The sequence below is a fragment of the Hermetia illucens genome, chromosome 2 (assembly GCF_905115235.1).
Source record: "Hermetia illucens chromosome 2, iHerIll2.2.curated.20191125, whole genome shotgun sequence".
Lineage (NCBI taxonomy): Eukaryota > Metazoa > Arthropoda > Insecta > Diptera > Stratiomyidae > Hermetia > Hermetia illucens.
Window position 1 is genome coordinate 182,986,234 of NC_051850.1, and position 20,431 is coordinate 183,006,664.

At 45.4% G+C, this 20,431-nt stretch overlaps 1 long non-coding RNA gene across 1 annotated transcript in view; it reads left to right on the top strand.

The window, feature by feature from the left end:
* Nucleotides 1–19,643, top strand: part of LOC119649794 — a 189,501-nt gene extending 169,858 nt beyond the window's left edge. The window contains exon 3 of the long non-coding RNA XR_005249188.1: nucleotides 19,603–19,643. This is a non-coding gene — a long non-coding RNA (uncharacterized LOC119649794). The remainder of the gene's footprint in view (nucleotides 1–19,602) is intronic.
* The last annotated feature ends 788 nt before the right edge of the window (nucleotides 19,644–20,431 follow it).

Genomic DNA, 20,431 nt, shown 5'->3' on the forward strand with positions numbered 1-20,431 from the left:
AAGATATTCTCCGCTATCGCCATCATTGACCCATACCAAGGAGGCTTGACTCCAGGCAAATCAGCAACAGATCAGATTTTCTCTCTGCGGTAAGCGGTGTTCCCGTCGCTGTTAGAATATGGACACCAGTTGCACCATTTATTCATCGACTTTAAAGCAAGCTGCCTTTGATAGCATAGTAAAACTCTACACTGCCATGAGGGAATTCGGTACCCCGACGAAATTCATAAGACTGACTAGGCTGACCCTGACCAATGTGTGAGGCCAGATAAAAGTATTATAGTAGGATCACTCTCAAGACCATTCGACATCAACAACGGTCTACGACAAGGGAATGCCCTATCATGTGTCCACTTTAACTTGGCTCTCGAGAAAATGATCCGTGATGCTGAGGTAAATGCACCTACCCAACCACTGACCTACGCTGACCATATCGACATCGTGGGAAGAACGACCCGAGACGTACAAGCTGCCTTCATCCAGATCGAGCAGGCGCCGATTGGCGCGAGATATTGGGCTGCACATCAGTGAAGGCAAGACAAAATATACGGTGGCAACGTCAGCATCGAAAAGCAACCAACCGGCAACATTAAACCGCACTGGTCAACCAGGAAAAATAAAGATAGGAGAATACAACTTTGAGACCGTTGATAATTTCTCCTATTTAGGGTCGAAAATCACAACCGATAACAGCTACGATGATGAAATCCGCGCACTGTTGTTGTCAGCCAACAGAGCCTATTTCAGCTTACAAAACTGTTCCGCTCGAAATGTCTCACCATAGGGTCAAAACTCTTACTGTACAAAGCTATGATCTTGCCAGTCCTCATGTATTCCTCGGAGACTTGGGTTCTTAGCAAGAAGAATTGCGAACTCTTGGCCGCGTTCGAGAGATGAATCCTCCGAGGAATTTTTGGCCCCCTACATGAGGATGGACGATTCCATAGCCTATCTATGAGCGATATCATGATCGTCAGGTTGTGGATAAAATCCGGCTCAATAGGTTACGGTGGGGGGGTCACTTAATCCGTATGGATGAGGATGATCCGGCCCGGAAAGTCTACAAGGGCAATATCAATGGTAGAAAAAGAAGACGAGGTAGATCCTGCCTAAGATGGAGCAATGACGTAGATCAGAACGCCAGACAGGTTTTAGGGATATCGAATTGGTGGACCTCGGTGCAAGACCGGGATGCCTGGAGTTCCTTAATAACGGAGGCTTAGACCGGATAGCGGTTGTTGCGCCGTTGGTGATGATGACGATGTAAAACCGCCAGTAAAAGGCACTGAAGATTTGCGGTAGGCTAGGAGACAACAAAGCGCGCGGCCTCAAAGGCATACCAAACAAATCCTTTAAACTAGCCATTAAGTCGAGGCCAGACATATTCGTAGAGTTAGAGAAGAATACATGGTATCCCCGGGTGCTCCACAGGGCTCCGTGCTTGTAGCGCTATTGTGGAACACCATGTATAATGATGTCCTCAACGTCGCAGTTACTAGCAAGGCCACAATAGCGGATTACGCGATGACATAGCCAAATGTTGGCGCCCCGCGATGCATTCGTAAACTGCTTGTAGCTAGAGTGGGGAACTCTGCAGTGCTTTACGCAGCGCCAATTTGGTTACCAGCATTACATACCGCAATGCTCAAAAGATGAGCGCAGGGTAGAGAAAGGCCGCCCTATGAGTGTGCTGTGGTTATAGAACCATCTCGGACGAAGTGGACTAGCCGGAATTATGCCCATTGACATTTTGGCCGATGAGATGGCTCGCATCTATGATGGACCCGATTCTTCCTCCGATTGGCAATTGAAAAACGCCGAAAGGGAGGAATCGTTAAGCAGGTGACAGCAACGGTGGGAACCGACGAAAAAGGGCATCAAGGTGTGCACGTAGAAAACGCGTGGTGAGATAAACTATGTTCTCACGGGACATTACCGTAAATATCTCCATAGGTTTAAACTGTACAGTTCACCCACCTGTACCAGCTACGGCGGTATTCGGGAGGAACTGGACCATATTTTCTTACATTGTCCTAAATTTGCTGAGGAAAGGAAGAGTCGAGAATATCTCCTCTAGACTCTTCTTCTTCTGGGCGGAACAGTACGCCGGCAAAATATAATTGGGAGAACTGGGATGCAGTAAACGATATGGTAGGACGGATTTAGTGCAGATTAAGAGAGGCAGAGGAGGCAAGGAAGACGCAGTTGCGAATGCATTCATTATATTCGAAACGAAGCGAAGGGAGAGGCTAGAGCCATGGCCACCCTGCGACGAAATACTTTGTGGCGGGGAAGAGGACAGAAGTTAGGGGGTGGTTTTAGTGGGTAAAAATCTAACACGCTGTAACATGTGTACCAGTGTCTTCGAAAAATTTCCACCTCCGAAAAAAAGGTGCCTCGATCTACTTTGCACAAGTGACGCATACTGTCTCAGAACGTTATACTTCGCACAGAACCTGCAGACAGTATCCGGAGATATCTCTAACTGAGTGAGCATTTATAATCCGAAGGCTCTTCTTGGTGAGGTTTAAACAGCCCTTTGTGCGGTTGGGTTCGTACCTGTCGCTCCATTCCTGGTAGGTTCGCCTAGTACAATTTCCTGAGCTTTAAGTTTTAGTTTCATAGCCGTGAACTCGTTTTCGATTCCACAGAAGAGTTCCCCCTTTTGTAGTTCACCCGTTGCCCAATTGCCTGTAACCTAACATGGTCTGGAACGCAGGGTATCCTGATGAACAATGGGTCCATTTGCACCTGGATGTTAATGCATTGGTCTCCTTCTATATGTATATCCTCTTCCAGGTATTGATTTAAGAGACCTGTAAAGTTTGCATGCATATTTGAACCTCTTTCTACAAATGGAATTATCGAGGCTTGTTCAAATAGCAACTAGAAATGTCATTAGCGATTATCAATTTATTAGATCCCTCGGTTAAGATAAATCAGAACTAGTTAGGAATGGCGCCAAATTTCCGTTTAGTACCTAACATAGTTCCCATAATTATCATTATACCAAAAGTACGCATACGTCCATGTCGGTACGTATGAATGAATATAAGAATGTTCTTTTTCATTGATAAGATACATGCGACGTCATCTTAAATGACAAAGCGATTTCGAATGGAAACCCGGTGACAATCTGCAAACACAGTTTCTATAACACAAAAGTAAACATAATAATGTTAATCAACTGATAAAAGTAAATTGATTTTCCCCGGAAAGTACTTGGCATACCACCACTGTACAGGCTAAGAAAAAATACCGAAGATAACACAAGGAAGGCATTTCTTCGGTTGCTGAAAGCGCTTCCAGAGACAACACACTAAAAATACAAGTGGCTTATAACAAATGACTTTTTTTTCCATTTGATTTCGTGGAAATTGACTTGAGTTTGTCAGCAAGTTGGAAATGATTGATTTAACGCTAACTGGGAAGTAATAGGTTGCAGGGGGACGAGTGGAGTTGAATGGGGTCGAAAAGAGCGAATGAGAGTTCTAGAAAAATGGGGCAAATTGTGACTAGAGTTAGTACGCGTGGAAAAAAGATACTTAGACACGACAAAGATACTGATTTGAAAAATTTACTTTTTGTGGTCCAAAATAAATATATTTATCTCATATAAATTATCTCCGCAGGAGCATCATCATCCCTTTTCATTAAGAGGAACTCAAAACACTGAATAGATACTCCATAATCACTCTGTCAACATTATTTCTTGTTATTCTTCCTTTTGTAACAGAAACTTTCTTACAACCACTACCAAGTTGCAAATATTTATCTTTCTCTAAAACTTTATGCTTTCTACCCTTCATAAATCCATTCATTTAGGTCAGTTCCATTTCCCAATCGATCGCTTCGATTGTGTTTCCAATTTCAAAGGAGCCTCCTTTGTTTTCGCCTTGAAAGTTTTTCTGCGTTTTTCTCACTTTCCTTTTATAATCCCTCAGTTTTCTGATATTGCCGCTATATTAAAAGCGAACATATTTTATCCAATTGTTGAATGCTCGTGGTCCGTAATATCGAAGGATAATGGGTTTGGGTTTTCGGAAAGATACGCATAGACTGTTTGAAAGAAATGGATTCACATAAAAATTTATTCACTCATTTGGATCAAATAAATAGGAGTTCATAAGGATAGGGGCGGAAAGGGAAAGGGAAAGGGTTTCATTTGCTTATATTTGCCGTTGATGGAAGCTGTTTTGTAGTGACAGTAATTGATGAGGATATAACACAGTCTGATTGGCAAGACAGCGTAACAGCTCTAATATGAAATAAGTAGGGTCGTCTGGCCAAGCAATTACCGTCCACTTTGGTTACTATCCCAAACCATGAACTATTTGCGACGCAACCTAGAAAAACGCATTCTCTAATTCTCTAATACCCCATATGGTTACTAATGAGGAGGGATTGAGAAAATGGTCGCCTCCACTACATCGTGCCTCTGGATATGTGGGAGACCAAACCTACAGTGTAGATTTTATCCTCACAATTACACTTGATTGCTCTTGGGTAACAGATTAATAACGTTTATTTTATTTCACACGTAAATGCAACAGCCGTTTCTTACGCTCTGAGATGGTCGAGCGTCCGCTTCATTCGTAGGTTAGGTTGCCACTCGCCGTATTTTCCTTCTCTTATCCTGAGCGCCTCTGCCGGATAACTTCGCAACCTCTCTGCAGTGGTGGCCACCATCACGATGATTCTGAAAATCGCGAGAAGGGGGGTACACCCCCAAGTTAATGGGAGGCGTCATTATGGGGAGCGAATTGCCATGAAAGCTTCTGTCAGGTGATAGCGAAAACCAGCTATTCAAGGGTACAGTGAACGCTGGTGACTGTTCTGCGCTCCTACGCTGGACAGCTACCCCCGCCTCGGCTGAGTGAAAATGCTCTCCATCCGCTGCTACCGCGAATTTTACACTCCGCTTCGCTGATGTTTGATGAGTTGGTCGATGCAGGCCAGGCTGAGCCGAAGGAGTGGCTGGTGACAAATCCGGAACTTGAGCTAACGACGGCCTAGAACGAGAATGCGGTGACAATACGCGATTTTGACATAACCCAAGGGGCTGCCTCGCGTGAATAGCAGACGGAGATGACTGAAATCGGTGTCATATAAGGGCCAAACTCCTCGGCCGGAAGGAACGCTTTGTTGTAGTTTTTCAGCCGACACATTGACACGCCTACCGTTAATTTCGACTGTGTAGACCGTAGAAATTAGCTTTTCGACGGCGTGGGGTGGACCGGTATACGGCTGAGTCAAAGACTTCTACACAGCATCAAGTCGAACAAACATTTGCATATATACAAATGGCGTCCTGCGTGGACGTATCTCCTGCATGTGCTCCCGAAAATCTTTGACAAAATTGCAATGATCGACACTGTGGTTATCGTCGATGAAGCATTCGCCGGGCAACCGAAGAGTGGTTCCGAATACTAACTCAGCAGACGACGCCCCGAGGTCCTCTTAAATGGTGTACGAAGACCAATTAACACCGTAGGCAGCAGCTGGACCCATGGCATATTAGGGATGCTTTTAGTGACCGGTGCCATCGCTCGATCGCTCCGTTGGACGCCGGATGGTACGGGGTGGTGCGGGTTCGTTTACAGCCGGTTAGATTCGCTAGCGACTTCAACGAGGTTGTTCCAAACTGTGCCCCTTATTCGTGGTAACGATGCTCGCTGTACCATAGCGTGATATCCAGGTTGAGAAAAATGCTTCGGCCACTGAGTCCGCCAACTGGTCCTTCAAAGGGCACACCTCGGGCGAAAACCGCGTCGAGCGTGGTGAGCCAGTATTGAGAACCGCCTGGTCGGGCATCGGAAACGGTTGGATGTCGTTTTTTGTGTCTTTTCTCACTTTCGAGCGCTGGCACTGCACAGACCAACGTGACCACTGATGAATGTCGCCATGCATCCAAGGCCAAACAAATTTCTTCGATATTGCTCGCAGGGTGGAACTAGCGCCCAGGTGCGAGCTACGATGATAAAGGTCGAAATCTCGGTTCCGCACACTGTTAGGGATGACAAGTCTGGATGCTAGAAGGGAAACATCGCATCAAATAATTAAACTTTGGATGGTAAAAACTGTCATTTCCAACGATGTGTCATCGGTACTCATTAACTGCTGCAACTCCGGATCGCGAGATTGTTCGTCAGCCAGTTCTTTGGGGTCAAAATCCGTGGCCGGAGATATCGCAGGATAAAAAACTGCGAGATGTAGCTGAGATGGTGAATCAGTCGAGCAGTAAACTTGCTCGATTTCTGGGCAAACGCGAAAACTAGCTGCTTGTGGTCTATTTTCATTGCAAAGCGAGTTCCTCCAAGTAAGTGCTGGATACTTGAGTATATTCCGAGGAGCACGCGGTCGTACGTACTGTAATTCCGTTCGACCTTAGACATCTTCTGCTGAAAATATGCGAGTGGTAACCAACGGTCGCCCTGCTTCTGCTCGAGGGCAGCCTCGTCCGCCACATCAGATACGGCGGTAACCAAAGCCAACGGTTTTGCGGCACTCGTTGAATACTCAGATGTCGGAGTCAGTCCAATTGATTGCCAAATTGTCGTTTTTCGGCTGTAGAGACAATATGTCATTGAGCAGGGCTTGAAGATTCGCTGCATTAGCAATGAAACGGCGATAATCGTTCAGTTCTCCGAGAAACCTTCGGGCCTTCTTGAACGTGACCGGCCGAGGAAAGTTACGCAACCCTTTAACTCGCGATACCAGTGACGCGATTCCGTCCTGGGTAACAGTATAGCCAAGAAACTCTACTTGGTGGACGTTAAATATGCACTTCGAGGCATTAATCACAACGCCATGGCTGTCGAATCGTTCGAAATGTGTAGGTGTTGCTCCGGGTTCACTGATAAAACCAAAATATCGTCGTCGTACGAAACGCAAAAATCGAGTCCGTTCCATATGTTGTCCATGGAACGTTGGAAAGACTGGGCGGCGTTTCGAAGTGCAAGGTGCAGTGGCCTCGCCCACGGCCTGTTCGATGGGCCGCAGTGACCCATCTTCAACAAGTACCCGAATTCTAACTTTGCTACGGTCAATTTCTTGGGAGTAAGCCGGCGAGCTCTTGCCGCTACTGGCGGCTGGCATTACGCTTACAGGGTACCACAGAATTATCGGCGCCGGTGTCGATGACGAACAGGAGACCCGTTGATCGGTCGCGAACGTAAAGACGGCTTGGCTGCTGGACGCTGTCAATCGCCGCTCTTGACAGCATCGGTACTAGTTTCCTGATCACTTCGTCTTCTTAGCCTATCTGCACGGCGACCTGTATATGCGAGCACGACTTCCGAACCGCGCCTGATAAAAACAGACCCTATCGAGCGATGATGAAATGCGGTTTAAAGATGATCGCGAACCCCGGATGGTGACAGCCCTGTTAAAATCCGAGCGGAGAGCGGAAAGTTCCTTCTGCAGAGCATCCACCTGCGAAGGTGGTTTGGGGAGCTCGACGACGACTATGTATGCCGAAGTCGCTTGACTGTACGGCACATAAGTTCATCTGGTACACCTTGCAACAATATCAAGTGCCGGGCAACTTTTCCGCTGGGTTAAATTAGTTTACCCTGATTCAAAGAGGAGGGTGTGACAAATATAACAAGTGTGACAAGTACATCGAAATTGTTCTGTGCCTCCTATGCTGCTCACGAAAAGAAGCACCCTCTAGGCCCTCCTCTTTGTTCATAGAATGGAACTTCCATGCTGGCGACTTTACAGTTGTGGCACGCCATGTACTGTCTCACCCAGGGGTAAACATTCTTATTCATGAATGGAAAGGGAAAGGGAAGCACCAGCGTCGACGAATATGGCTAGAAGTGCATCTGATTGAGGGAATTCCAGGAATGTGGCGTCCACCAGTTACCGTTTGGTTAGCTCGAATGCCTGGATGGCCTCTGTGAACTACGCAATCGCGCGTGGGTCTTTGGTCTTGAGTACAGATAAGTAGGCGTTAAGGATCGCTTGATGTTGTGCGGCTTTGGACAAAAAACGTTGATAGAAGTTTAACATATCCAAAAACCTTCGCAGACCCTTGACTATTTTCGGTTGTTGTTGTGGGAAGTCTGTGACGGCCAGGTTCACCATGTCTGGATCCCTCAGGGGAAATCGTGTGACCTAAAAACTTCACCTCCTGTTAAAGGAATTTGCATTTTTCAACGTTAGGCACAAGACTAGCTTTAAGGAGACGTCGAAAAATGCATTCGAGATGTTCAAAACGCTCAGACTTTGAAGAAGAGGCGACCAAAACATTATCCAAGTACAAGAAAAAAAAGTTAGTAGTCGTGGATGAGTGGTATGGGATAGCAGTTTGGAATGGTTGGAGCATTCACACGTCTGTAATTGCCACATGGTCTCCATTCACTATTGGACTTTGGGACCATATGCAGTGGACAAGACCAGCAGCTGTTTGATGGTCTGCAAATACCTTGCTTTGAAATTGCGTCGAACTCTTCCTTAGCAAGAGCGAGCTTCTGGGGTGGTAATGGACGAACCTTCTAGTCGATATGGGAGCCAGTATATGGTACTGTACTGCTTAGCTGGCCACGAAAGACTATTTTCGGTAGCTATGTTGCTGTATTTTTGAAGGAGCGCGCGAATGCGAAGGTTTGCTACTTCTTCAAAAATGATAGATAGTCTGACAGTAGTGCAGATAGCAAGTTTTTCTGAAGATCTAAGTGATGTTACGGGATCTAAATGAGACCTATTCTGTAGATCTACTAGCAATCCATAGAAGCCTGGAAAGTCTGCACCTAATATGGGATTGCCGACGTCCGCTACAACAAAATGCCATGAAAACGTTCGTCGAAGTCCCAAACGTCTATTTGTCTGTAACCGTAACTGTGTATGTTTGAGGAGTTTGCCGTCGCTAGTTTGAGTTGATGTGGAACCAGTTTTTGATCCCAAGGTACCGGGAGGACTGAGACGACTGCGTCTATGTCGATCTGGTAATGGCATTTGTCCAAGGGATCATATATTGTTAAGCGGCGTGGCAGATCGCGAAAGAGTTCGTGACCTACCTCCCGAACGCAAAGTTCCTGTTGTTGCCGTAGTTTAGAAATGGTAGCCGTGATGGGTACCACCGTCTGCTGAAGCTCAGTAATTTAGCTTCCCGTTACATTTCACTCACCACGGGGCGCGCATACACCTCGTGGGTTTGTTATAGCACCTCTAAAGATCAAGATGACCTGGGTGCTCTTCGGGAACCGCTGCAACCACAGCAACTTCAAAAGCTCAACCCCGAACTTATCTCCGCCCAACTGCTTCATCTCACGCAGCAGTTTGCTCGGGGAGCGGTCGCTTGAAGTGAGCTCCGTCAATAAGTGATTCAGCTTTGTTGACTCACTTACCGACAGTGGCTTGATGAGGGTGCCCTTTAATTTCGAGGAGGAATATTTCTAAAAAACGTGCGCGTGATTAAATCCTGGCACCAGTAGTGATGCCCACCAGGGAACTAACCCCCGGAGCGAAAGTCCTCGCAATTTATCGGCTTAAAAATCATAAGTCGCCAGGATCCGATGGAACTACAGCTGAACTGGTTAAATATGGAGGCGACCAACTACACCAAGTGGTTCATCAACTGATGCGCAAGGTCGGGAACAGCGAACCAATTCCAAAGGGGCAAATTACGAAGTGAAACAATTATAGAGGTATTACGTTGCTGAGTACCATCTATAAGATATACTTCGCTATCTTGCTAGGTCGGATAGCCCCATACGTTCAGAACATTATTGGGTCATACATGAGGATGGACGATTCCGTAGCCTACATAGCGACGTAATCGATGAGGGATATCACGACCGTCTGATTGTGAATAAAATCAGGCTCAACAGGTTGTGGTGGGCGGGTGACCTAATCCGTATGGATGAGGATGATCCAGCCCGAAAAGTCTATAAGGGCAATATCTATCGTAGAAAAAGAAGGCGAGGCAGACTCTGCCTAAGCTGGAACGATGGCGTAGGCCAGGACGCCAGACAGCTTTTAGCGCTATCGAATTGGTGTATCTCGGCGCAAAACCGTGATGTCTAGACCGTGTTATGTGTTGCCCTTGAGTAGATGTCCCCTGAGTTTTCTTGTTGTTGTACATTTACATTTACATTTAGGTTAGTTCCCTCCTCCTCAGTTGCCTTTCTTTTCGTGTCATCTTAGCGGTATTGAGGATGTATTCTTTCTCTTTCTCGGAGTGCTCCTCACTAAATGGGACCGTCTACATTCGGTGGATCATGGAGTTGAAGGGGGCCATTTTCTGGGTCCATGAATGGTTAGAGGCTATCGGCATGGTTGCTGGGTGTGGGTGGTTATCTTTGGATGCCAAACTTCACCTTCCCGTCCCAGTTTAGTATTTTGACATCCAAACAAGGCACGCTGTGATCCTTCTCCATCTCTATTGTGAACCAATAATTCCAGCTGATGAAATTGCACACCACACTGTGACTTTGGGTGAATGCAAAGGCTTTTGATGCAATTCTCGAGGGTTGGTGTCAGCCCAGTAGCGCATGTTTTGTTCGTTAACCGACCCACACAAATGAGAATGGGCTTCATCGCTAAAAAAACAATAGCACCCTCGGGAACGACATCAAGAAGAAGCTCGTACGCGTTCATCCGAGAATTGAAGTCACGTTCTGAAAGTTCGTGCACTATCGCCATCTTATAGGGATGAAAATGAAGATCATCACGAAGAATTCTTCTTACAGAACGAACGGATAGTCCAAGGGCAGATGCGTGTTTGCGCGCAGAACGCCGTGGCGATCGCAACATTGACGCTCTCACTGCTTCAATGTTCTCAGGTGATCTAACGGGCCGAGGGACTCCAGTTCTTCCTTTTGTCGCACTTGCAGTTTGTCTGAATGTAGTGACTCATGTAACAATTGATTTGCGGTCTGGGACGGGAGCCAACGGGGCTAAATTAAAGCGATTCCGACATGCACGCTGTGTTGCAACAACCGAACATCCGCTGGAAAAGTAAACCTCAACGGCAAAGGCACGCTCCTCACTATTCCAACGCATGATGGCGACTGAACTGTGTCGGGACAAAACTTTACAGTATCGCCTCTTGAACGAGACCACTAGCGCTCCGCTATGACATCAACTAACTGAGTGGCGCCTATATTCAGACTTTGACTTGCGTTGAGTCAGTTGTAGTGCCTGATTATTGTGATTTCGCTTGCAATGTCGAAACTGTATGTCCAGCTGATCCCAATGGAATGAGATTTTAAATAATTCAATATGTTCTCTCACTCAAATCTATGCGAGGAGTGAGTATGAAGGAGTTCATTGCCAAAGCAGCGAATTTCTGGTAGTGGATGCTTTGGTGTTGCTGGAGCGAATTGGGTGAAAGCTGGTCCCTCTAGTGGAATGAAAGGAAGCCATGTTCTCCTAAATCTCTATATTTGAAATATAATCCAATAAAAGCTGATGCACCTCTCCAATATCTGCAATTAATTTTAGTATTGCATTTTAGCTCAAATCCCAAACTAGTCTGACCTTGTGAAATATGACACGCAGCACAGGAAAAATGTGATCAATTGCCAAGTTCAGCTAAATTCCCAATTCGGTTAGTTAACTTTTCAGGGCAACCGTCCTAAAAGTCAGTTACATACTTCATAACTTTAATGGTGAAATGTCTGCTTCCCCAAATGCGAGACTCAATGGATATTGCGTTTTTAACAACGATATCCCATTCCATGATATCTAGTGATATCTGAATCTATGAAATTTTCCCAATGGTTGTCGCTCCTCCCCGTCCAACATATGACATGAAATAAAATGTTTTCCATGAGAGATTTATGCTCTTAAAATATTTATTCAAAATCCCGAAGAATCGATAAATAAACGTATATCGAGTGCGAGTAGACGCAAATTTACATGTCAGAACACAATGTCGCTCCGCATCGAATTCAAATTGTGTTTTTGGTTTTGACGCTTGAATATATGAAAATTGTCCCAGATACATTTTTCCAGGGGCGATAGTTGCAGATGCAAATATGCATAAATCGGAAGTGCAACCAATGACGTTTGTATTCTGGAAGCGTTCAAGCTCCTCTGGAAACTCCACTTTACCCTGAATCGAGCTGACTTGAACTTACAATAAATTACCGTTCAAGACGACATACTACACGTAGTATGTAATCAGCTGCTTTTTTTCGTGTGTCTCTTCACATCCAACGTAATTGTTCAATTATCCACAACAATGGCAGCGTTACCTTTGTTACCAACACGTGTCTGGGTCTTAGCCGTTGTGGGGGTACATCGGTCCAAGATTAATTTGCAACAACTTCGTACGTTATTAATTCACATGACAAATTGTTCATGACGACAATCAGCAATCAACCGAACAACATATTAGAAACTATCTGCCAGGCAGCGGGTAAAAAGGCAGAAATAAACTGAAATTAGTCGTCAGAGCGCGGTTACATATGAGCCATTTGAAATCCACCTTGAAGCGAACCACCCCTTTGCATGTGGGGGACTTCGCGACATTGGATTCGTTCAAACAAGTTTTCAGTTAGCGCGAAAGTTTACATCGAGAAAAAAGCAGATTGTGCCCCATAATCAGAGCTCCACCTCCGTGGGGGCGACGACGACGGGGTATTGTATCTTTTGCATGCGACTGAACAGAAATTCACTTAGATATTCTCGAGCAGTAGTTCTAGTCATGGGGGACGACTAATTGAGCGAATTTTCCAGTGTTTATTGGAATCACGCATGGGTCAAATTGATAGAAAATGCATGGGGGAGGTTGTTTGGAAAGTGATTAATTGTAAAGCTAATCCCTTTTGGAAACTTCACGGAAGATAAAAATAACTTGCATGGTTGCCCTTGATCCAGTATTAGATGGTGGCATAGGTCATTGAGAGAGTAAGAGATAGATGCAAGTACCTCAATCGAAATTGTCCCTTATTTTCAAGGTTTTTTGTGAAACAAAACCCTCTTAGAATCGATTTGATGCCTGGCTGTCCGTCTGTCTATCTGTCTCTCTGTCAGCCTGTCTTTTTTCCTTTGGGGAGGTAGAAATAAACGATGTTGGCCGGGCCGGGTTGTGTGTACGATTTTTACCCACTAAAACCACCCCGAACTCGCTCCCACCCTCTACTCTGTGGAAACAACTTCAGATATTACACCACGAAGCAGAGTTAGCCCAATTTAGCTAGGTCTCGTTCCGTCTACCCGCGGCAATCGTAACTGCACCTTCCTCAACTCTCCCGCTTTTCGCAATTTATTTTGGATCGTTGCGATCATGGAGGTGATTGCATCCCAATTCTCCTGGCAAGCGACCATTCTCCGGACAAAATTTTCCGGTGATAGCATTTTACCAAGAGTTTCCTCTAAGTTCCTCCTTTCTTCCTGAAACTTCGGATATTAGAAGAATACATGTGCTGGGTCCTCCGGGACCCCATCGCGTTTGCACAATCACTACCAAATATTTGATGACTGATTTGATTGAAGTGACGATATAATTCCCAATTCCAATGCGAGGACCGCTTCCGTCTTTTTCTTCGCGAGTGCCAGCCTAGCGCTAGCCAACCAAGTCTTAACAGCACTGATTGCTTCGCATGAGTACAACTCAGCATCTTTGAGATGCTTTGCAACCACAACCAGTTCAATGTCATCGCCGTAGCCCATCACCGTGGCCTCCTCCGAACCAGAAGATTAAGAACATCGTTGTTCATGACGTTCCACAGTAGTGGGCCCAGTACAGAGCCCTGTGGGACACCCACGGAGACAACGTACTCCTGAGGTCCGTTATCGGTGTTATCAAAGGGCGTCCGTTTTCGCTATTCACAATGGTAGCGAGATAGGTGAATTTCACAGCAAGCGTAAGGGCTTTACTAGGTGTTCCTTCCAGGCCCGGAATTTTGTTGTCACCTATTCTGCTGCAGATCGCCAACAGCGCATCTGTAGTTATTGCCGGAATCGGGGTCACATTCAAAGTTCTCTAAATGGTGTCAGCGCCCCTCTAATGCTGGGGGAATAATCCTTGGATGAGAGAGTAATACAAGTGATCTGCGGAGATAACCGGCCTCTGAATCATCCCATCACAATTATGCAGGCGCTCCCCCTCGAGTTTACATCCGCCTCAGAGCCAAATTCCTTAAAACATTCCCTTTTGCGCCGCTGGATGGCCAGGTTGATATTTTTGCCGACTTCCTTGTATGCATTCTCTTTTTGCACTTGATTGATCCTACCTACCACCACGTGGCTCGTTCGCCTGACTCGGTGGCAAGCTGATCGAAGACCGGCCAGTTCACGATTCCACCAGTAGTTGGATCTTCTACTGGGGAATGTGCACCTCCTCGACATGAACGCGTCACATGCCTTATAGATACATTGTTTGAAATGAAGAGCTTTTTCCGTGGGGCCACCAGTGTTAGTAGGTTGATTCAGCCACAATACCATGAAGGTATGCTCATCCAGTACTTTTGCGGACCAGCTTGATGTTCTTCTTGGCTTTGGTGTGTTATTTGACTACCGTATGGCTGTCTCATTAGTTCGAAGATAACAACCTTGTAGTCCTCGCTAACGTGCCAGGTCATACAACGTCAGTGGAGGGCTAACAAAGGTCTGGTCTACGAGTGAAACAGACCATCCTTCTAACTATGCAAGCGCCTCTAGTAGACTTCAGCTCCTTGCATCATTCCCTTTACGTCCCCAATCCAGTATCCACGCATTCAAATCACCGGTAATCACCTTCGAATTTCGTTCCCTTGCGTCATTAACAGGGTTGTCCAACATGTCCTCAAACTCAGACAATGTGAGACTGGGTGGGGCGTAGCAGCTGTACACATACGCCCCTGCTTATTTTCTCTCACACAAAGCCACCGGCCGATTTACTCATGGTGCATTGTGTAGCCTGTCAATATTTCTGCTCCACTAGTCAAGTCAGTGACTCATGCGCCCCATGGCGGTTTCTGTACGGTTCACTTACGATGGCAACTTCCATCTTAGACTCGTGGGTGGTCTGCTCAAGTAAATCCTGATTAACCTTGCAATGATTGAGGTTCATTTGAATTTTTCCATTTTTCATTGCAGCCAACGCCTTCCTGAATTCCGGGCATTTGTCACTTCCGGCAATATACCGGTTATCTCGTCCCTTCTTTCCATCGCACAATAGGCATTTATTGCATTCCATGGCAATATGGCCTTTGTGCCTTGATGCCATTGGTGTGTGCCTCCGGGAAGTGTCCAAACATGAAATACTTAAAGGAACTCCTTAATGAAATTTGCCCTCTCAGACGGCAGACAACAAATCCGATTTGAAATTTTCCAGCCGCTAATAGCTTCTGTGCTGTCTCCACTGATAGTCGCATTGTGGCCGTTTGAGTACTACCATAGCCTTTGTTCAGGCTCACAATGGATTCTTCACCCAGTTCCTCCAACTGAAATTGCTCTTTCGAGACAGTGCGGTCTCCTCTGAATGTTACTCCGAGATCCCTGCACTGTATGTAGACCTCCTGTTTTTGGGCTTGTTCTGTGTCTTGTGTCTGGAGTGAATTTTTAACTTGGTTTCGAAAGCCATCAGTTTTGTGCAAGCTGCATTTTTTTTTAGCTCGAGCATGAGATCGCTTTTCTGGGTCCTCTGGATTTTTCTGACATTTCCCTCTAGATCTTTTAGATCAGGGTGAGCTTTGATCTTTTTTAGTATCTTCGCGTACGACAGATCGCCCTAATTGGAAAAAAACAATTGTCTCTGGGTATATTCGCGCCTTCGATTTCTTTTTGTCCTTCTTGTGAGTGACCTTGGTCCATCTACAATTTTCAGTTCCCTTAGTCCTCGCTTCGGTTGCCGACAATCGAGCTAAGGGCTCAGGGTTCCCTATTTTCGTATTTGCTTGTTACACTATTTTGAGGCCGGCTTCAGATATTGCTTGCACTCTTTTTCTTCCCGCGTCCTATAATAGAGGACCCTAATGGCTCTCACTTTATTTTTAATAGTTTGGTGCACGCTGTGCTTGTCCTTGGTGAACTTGGGCAGCTCAACTATTTTTACCTCAAGGTGTATGAAGGGTAGTTCCTCCATGTCAGGGTTCTATTCTCTATGAGTCTTGCTTGCCTTTTGAACATGGCAGCTTCTCCTGAATGGATCAATCGTTTGATCTTGCAGGGCGTAGAGGAGTGAGGCTAAAAATATAACCCCCAGAAAATGTAATAAGTCTCGTTCTCCAACCGAAAACCCAAAGAACGATCAAATTGTAAAATGATCACGTGTATGTGAAATAGAGTTCAATTCCATTGTACATACGAGTAACGGATGGAGTTCTGAAAACATGATCAGCGTTCTTCAATGCAAACTTTGATGTAGGTTTTAGTTTCGGATACGAGTTGAATAGAGTGTGGGGGGGGGGGGGGGGTGGTCGGGGGTACTTGCATACGCTGTCTAATCCTCAAAATATTCTCTACCTCAAGGTCTGCCCAAATAAAGTTAATAATGGTATATTATTATATTTTCGAAATTTTTCTGTGGTCGCCAAAATGGTGCATGATCATGTAAAGTTTGGTGGAAATTCTACTGTCAACAACGAAATTATGACAGGTCTAAGTTGCCTTTGCAGGGAAATTACTGTACCCTAAGTTATAAAGTGTCAATATCATATTGAATTGAATAGTCCCAACGTACGTACGTACCCAATAAATTAAGGCCTTGTACTCAGCGACGACATCCTTCAGGCTGATGGGGCAGTGCAGAGATGCCCTAAACAGTCTGGGCGGCACGAAGAAGGTCACCTTCTGTGGGTTCTCGATCATAGAAACATAGAGGGAGCTGACAGACTGACCAGGGGGGGGGGGGGATCTGCTGTTTTTTGCAGTCCTTCAACAGGTACAGTCTGTATCCCGCTAGCGACTGTCAAGGGTGGTATCTACTCGCGAAGGCTCACCAGCTTTACCAATTCAAGAAGGATTTGGTCCCGCTTATAACAAAACCACCAAACCGAGACGCCTTAAAACGCATACAAAATTACGGTGATCTGCACGGGACACTACCCTATAGGGGACCTTGTCACCAGCTGCGGAGAAGAGGGAGAAACCCTCAGGCAATTCCTTTGCAATTGCCCAGCTCTAGCTAGAATCACGCGACGAACACTAATGTTTCCTGTTAACTCATTGGTAGAGTATAGCGCATCACACAGTCAGATTGTGCTTCAGTAGCACTATCATCACATTTAATGCTCCGCTGCTGCAAGCACCTATGAAACCTGAGCTGGCTAAACCTTGTTTCCTTGCTCTCATAACAATAGTCATGATCTTAGGAGTTTGTGGCTTCAAAACGACACACCAAAGCGATAATTGGGCTCCTCGGAGCAGTCACTGATACCTACCTACCCAATACAGATATACTGGGGACTATGTACAAATGAAACCATAGTGCGCCCAGGAGTTCGTAAAAAACCCCTCTCAGTGAAATGCATCTGCCAGAGAGCCTAGGAATTTTCAGTTTTATGAATCTACTTAGCTTTTTGAGATACAATTGAAAGAAACCAACCAATCAACAACATCGAACCGCACTGGTCAAACGGGAAGAATAAGGATAGGAGAATACAACTTTGAGACCGTTGACAATTTCTCCTATCTAGGGTCGAAAATCACAACCCATAACAGCTACGATGACGAAATCCGCGCACGGTTGTTGTCAGCCAACAGAGCCTATTTCAGCTTACAAAGACTGTTCCGCTCGAAACGTCTCACCATAGGGCCAAAGCTCTTACTGTACAAGACTATGATCTTGCCAGTCCTCATGTATTCCTCGGAAACTTGGGTTCTTAGCAAGAAAAATTGCGAACTCTTGGCCGCGTTCGAGAGAAGAATCCTCTGAAGAATTTTTGGCCCCCTACATGAGGATGGACATAGAGATACCAATGATAACGGACTGTGTCAAATTCTTGGACTCAGTAGAAGATGCGACCAGAATGTTATCCAAGTGGACGAAACATAAATTTAACTTTCGTAGTACAGAGTGGATGAATCTGGAAGGTTTGCGCCGCATTGCATAGGCCAAAAGTCATCTGTGTGAACTCGAAAATTTGGAAGGTTGTGCAAATTACTCTCTTTGGAATATCTTCGGGGGCTACGTGGATTTGATGGTAAGCCTTGTCGAGATCCAAGGTCGAGAAAACACAACAGTTTGCTAAATAATGCAGAAAGCCTTGCATAAATAGAATTTTGTACCGGTCCGGAATCGTCTTAGTCTATAATCTCCAAAAGATCGTTATTCGTCGTAGTGCTTAGTGACCAGACGGAGTGGGATGACCAACTTTTGTTGGGAGGTCTGCATATACCCTGCTTAAGTAGTTGTTTCGCGTTTCGCGCAACAGTGAGCTTCTCGGGTGATTAAGGATACATCTTCGAGAAGATAGAGGAGCCTAGGCTCGGTAGTGATGCTGCGGTATTTTTGAAGATGTGCTCGTCGGTGGCTAACGTCTTCAAAACCGATAGAAAGAGTGCTGGGCGAGCAGGTTGAAATTATCGTTGACGACCAAAATGAGGTTTTCGGGTCTATTAGGGACCTGAACTGTATATTTACCAGCAGCCCATAGTGACCCAGAACCCAGACATTGATGGCAGTCAAAATGAAGCGTCACGAAAAGGTCCTACGCAAGCCAAGACTGACGTCTACTTACCTGTAGCCGTAAGGTGTGGTGATCGTGGAGTTTGTTGCCGAAAATTTCAGCTGCTGCGGAAAAAGCTTGTTGGGTTTGGGGACTAGGAGGGCCGAAACCTACGCGCCGGTGTCTATTAGATAATTGGTCATACCAAGGGTGTCAAACACAGTAAGGCGACGTATTGCTTTGCGCAAGCTGCTGTATCTCCGGAAGTATCTGGTGATTCAGCTTAGCTCTCTCACTACTGACAGGCGCCAGAAGAGCTGATCCTTCAGCATGACGTAGGAGCACCCGCTCAACCTGTCAGCAACAAATTCGTCCAGACAGACTAAATTGTGATTAAATTTAGTAGCGTCCATCGTGATTCCCCCCAGCGTGAACTGCGCCTCCAATCAGAGGAACCAAAACGGTGACATGTTAACCGAAACAGTGATTAGGGTATCAGAACGTCCTTCATGTCCTGTCTACATAAGTATACCGTTGATATAGACGAACTGCAGATGATGCAACTGACGAGGATTACAGCAGGATTTGGAGTTTAGTCAACTAAAAATCTCGCGTATCCTGCACATCTGGAGAGGAGTCTCCCACTGACGACTAGGGAATTTTTTTTGAGGAGAAAGAACGAAGGATGGTTCAGGTATGACTTCAACAGTAAGATAGGGAAGAAGCTCATATTCAGATGGTATTTAGGGATTCATAGTCTAGATAGCAGTAGATAACCCATGCCAACGGGTTGCAAACTATCTAAATAACAGAGTTATGAAAAATAATCTATCGAAGTAATTGCCGTCCCCAGAATAGACTATGAGGATACTTTTAGACGTTGCTTTAGGGTGTATTTCGCATAAGTCGACCATACATCCTGCATCATGCGATGTTGGGACTGACCATCTTCAACAAATTTTTTTCGGGGTTCACAAAAGAAGATACTAAGAACGTTAACATTCCTAATTCTCATTTCTGCATCTTCATTCTAATAAGATTTTTTTCTTTCTTTCAGGAAAATGTTCATCGGAGGACTGAGTTGGCAAACAAGTCCAGGTATGTAATCCGTTATACAAAATTGTAATCAAAGATAGTCCTCGCCTAGGAGAAATGTAAGAGCCCCTTTCCCTTGGAAATTAACTCGTCCAATTAGAGATGCGCAGATCTACGATAGATTCAGGTGGAACTAGGCCCCATTTTCAAAGGGCTAACTCAAAATATTCATCACTTACTGGGCCCTAGATGTATCTCTGACTATTTGATGCTGCAACGAGCTTACAAGCGAATGAAGTAAGCGACATACGTACTAAAAGTCTCACAGCTGCTGTATCTCACAGATTCGTGCCTACACTTTGCCACTCTCAATGAGCATTAACTTAAGATGCCGTTTCCTGTGCTTTCTGATGATAATATCATATTTTGCTTTGCGTATCTTTTTTCTTAGCCTGCAAGAAATCGCAGCCTCATTTCCTCTGTTGCATCTCGATTCATCTTTCCAGAGTATATTTTTCTTTCTTGGGATTTCGAAATAAGTCGGCATCCTTGTCGCCTGTGCAGTTCGCGTACTAAATTGCACTAGGGATGCATATAGGTATGGACCGGGTTAGACTGCGTCGTGTAGTTTTCTGCTTGATATCAATATGATGATAGCGCGGCATTGCATTTATTGCACTCTTTAGATGCAATGCAGCAGAGGCATATCATGGCAGAATCCAAGTTGGTTGCGTAGCTTAGCTTAGCCGAGTGCATGATCTTAAGAGGGAGGAGTCAACGTGGAGATCGACTGAATAAGTTTGTTTATCTTTCTTATTAATTGACGACATCAAAGGATGTGACCGGGTTCA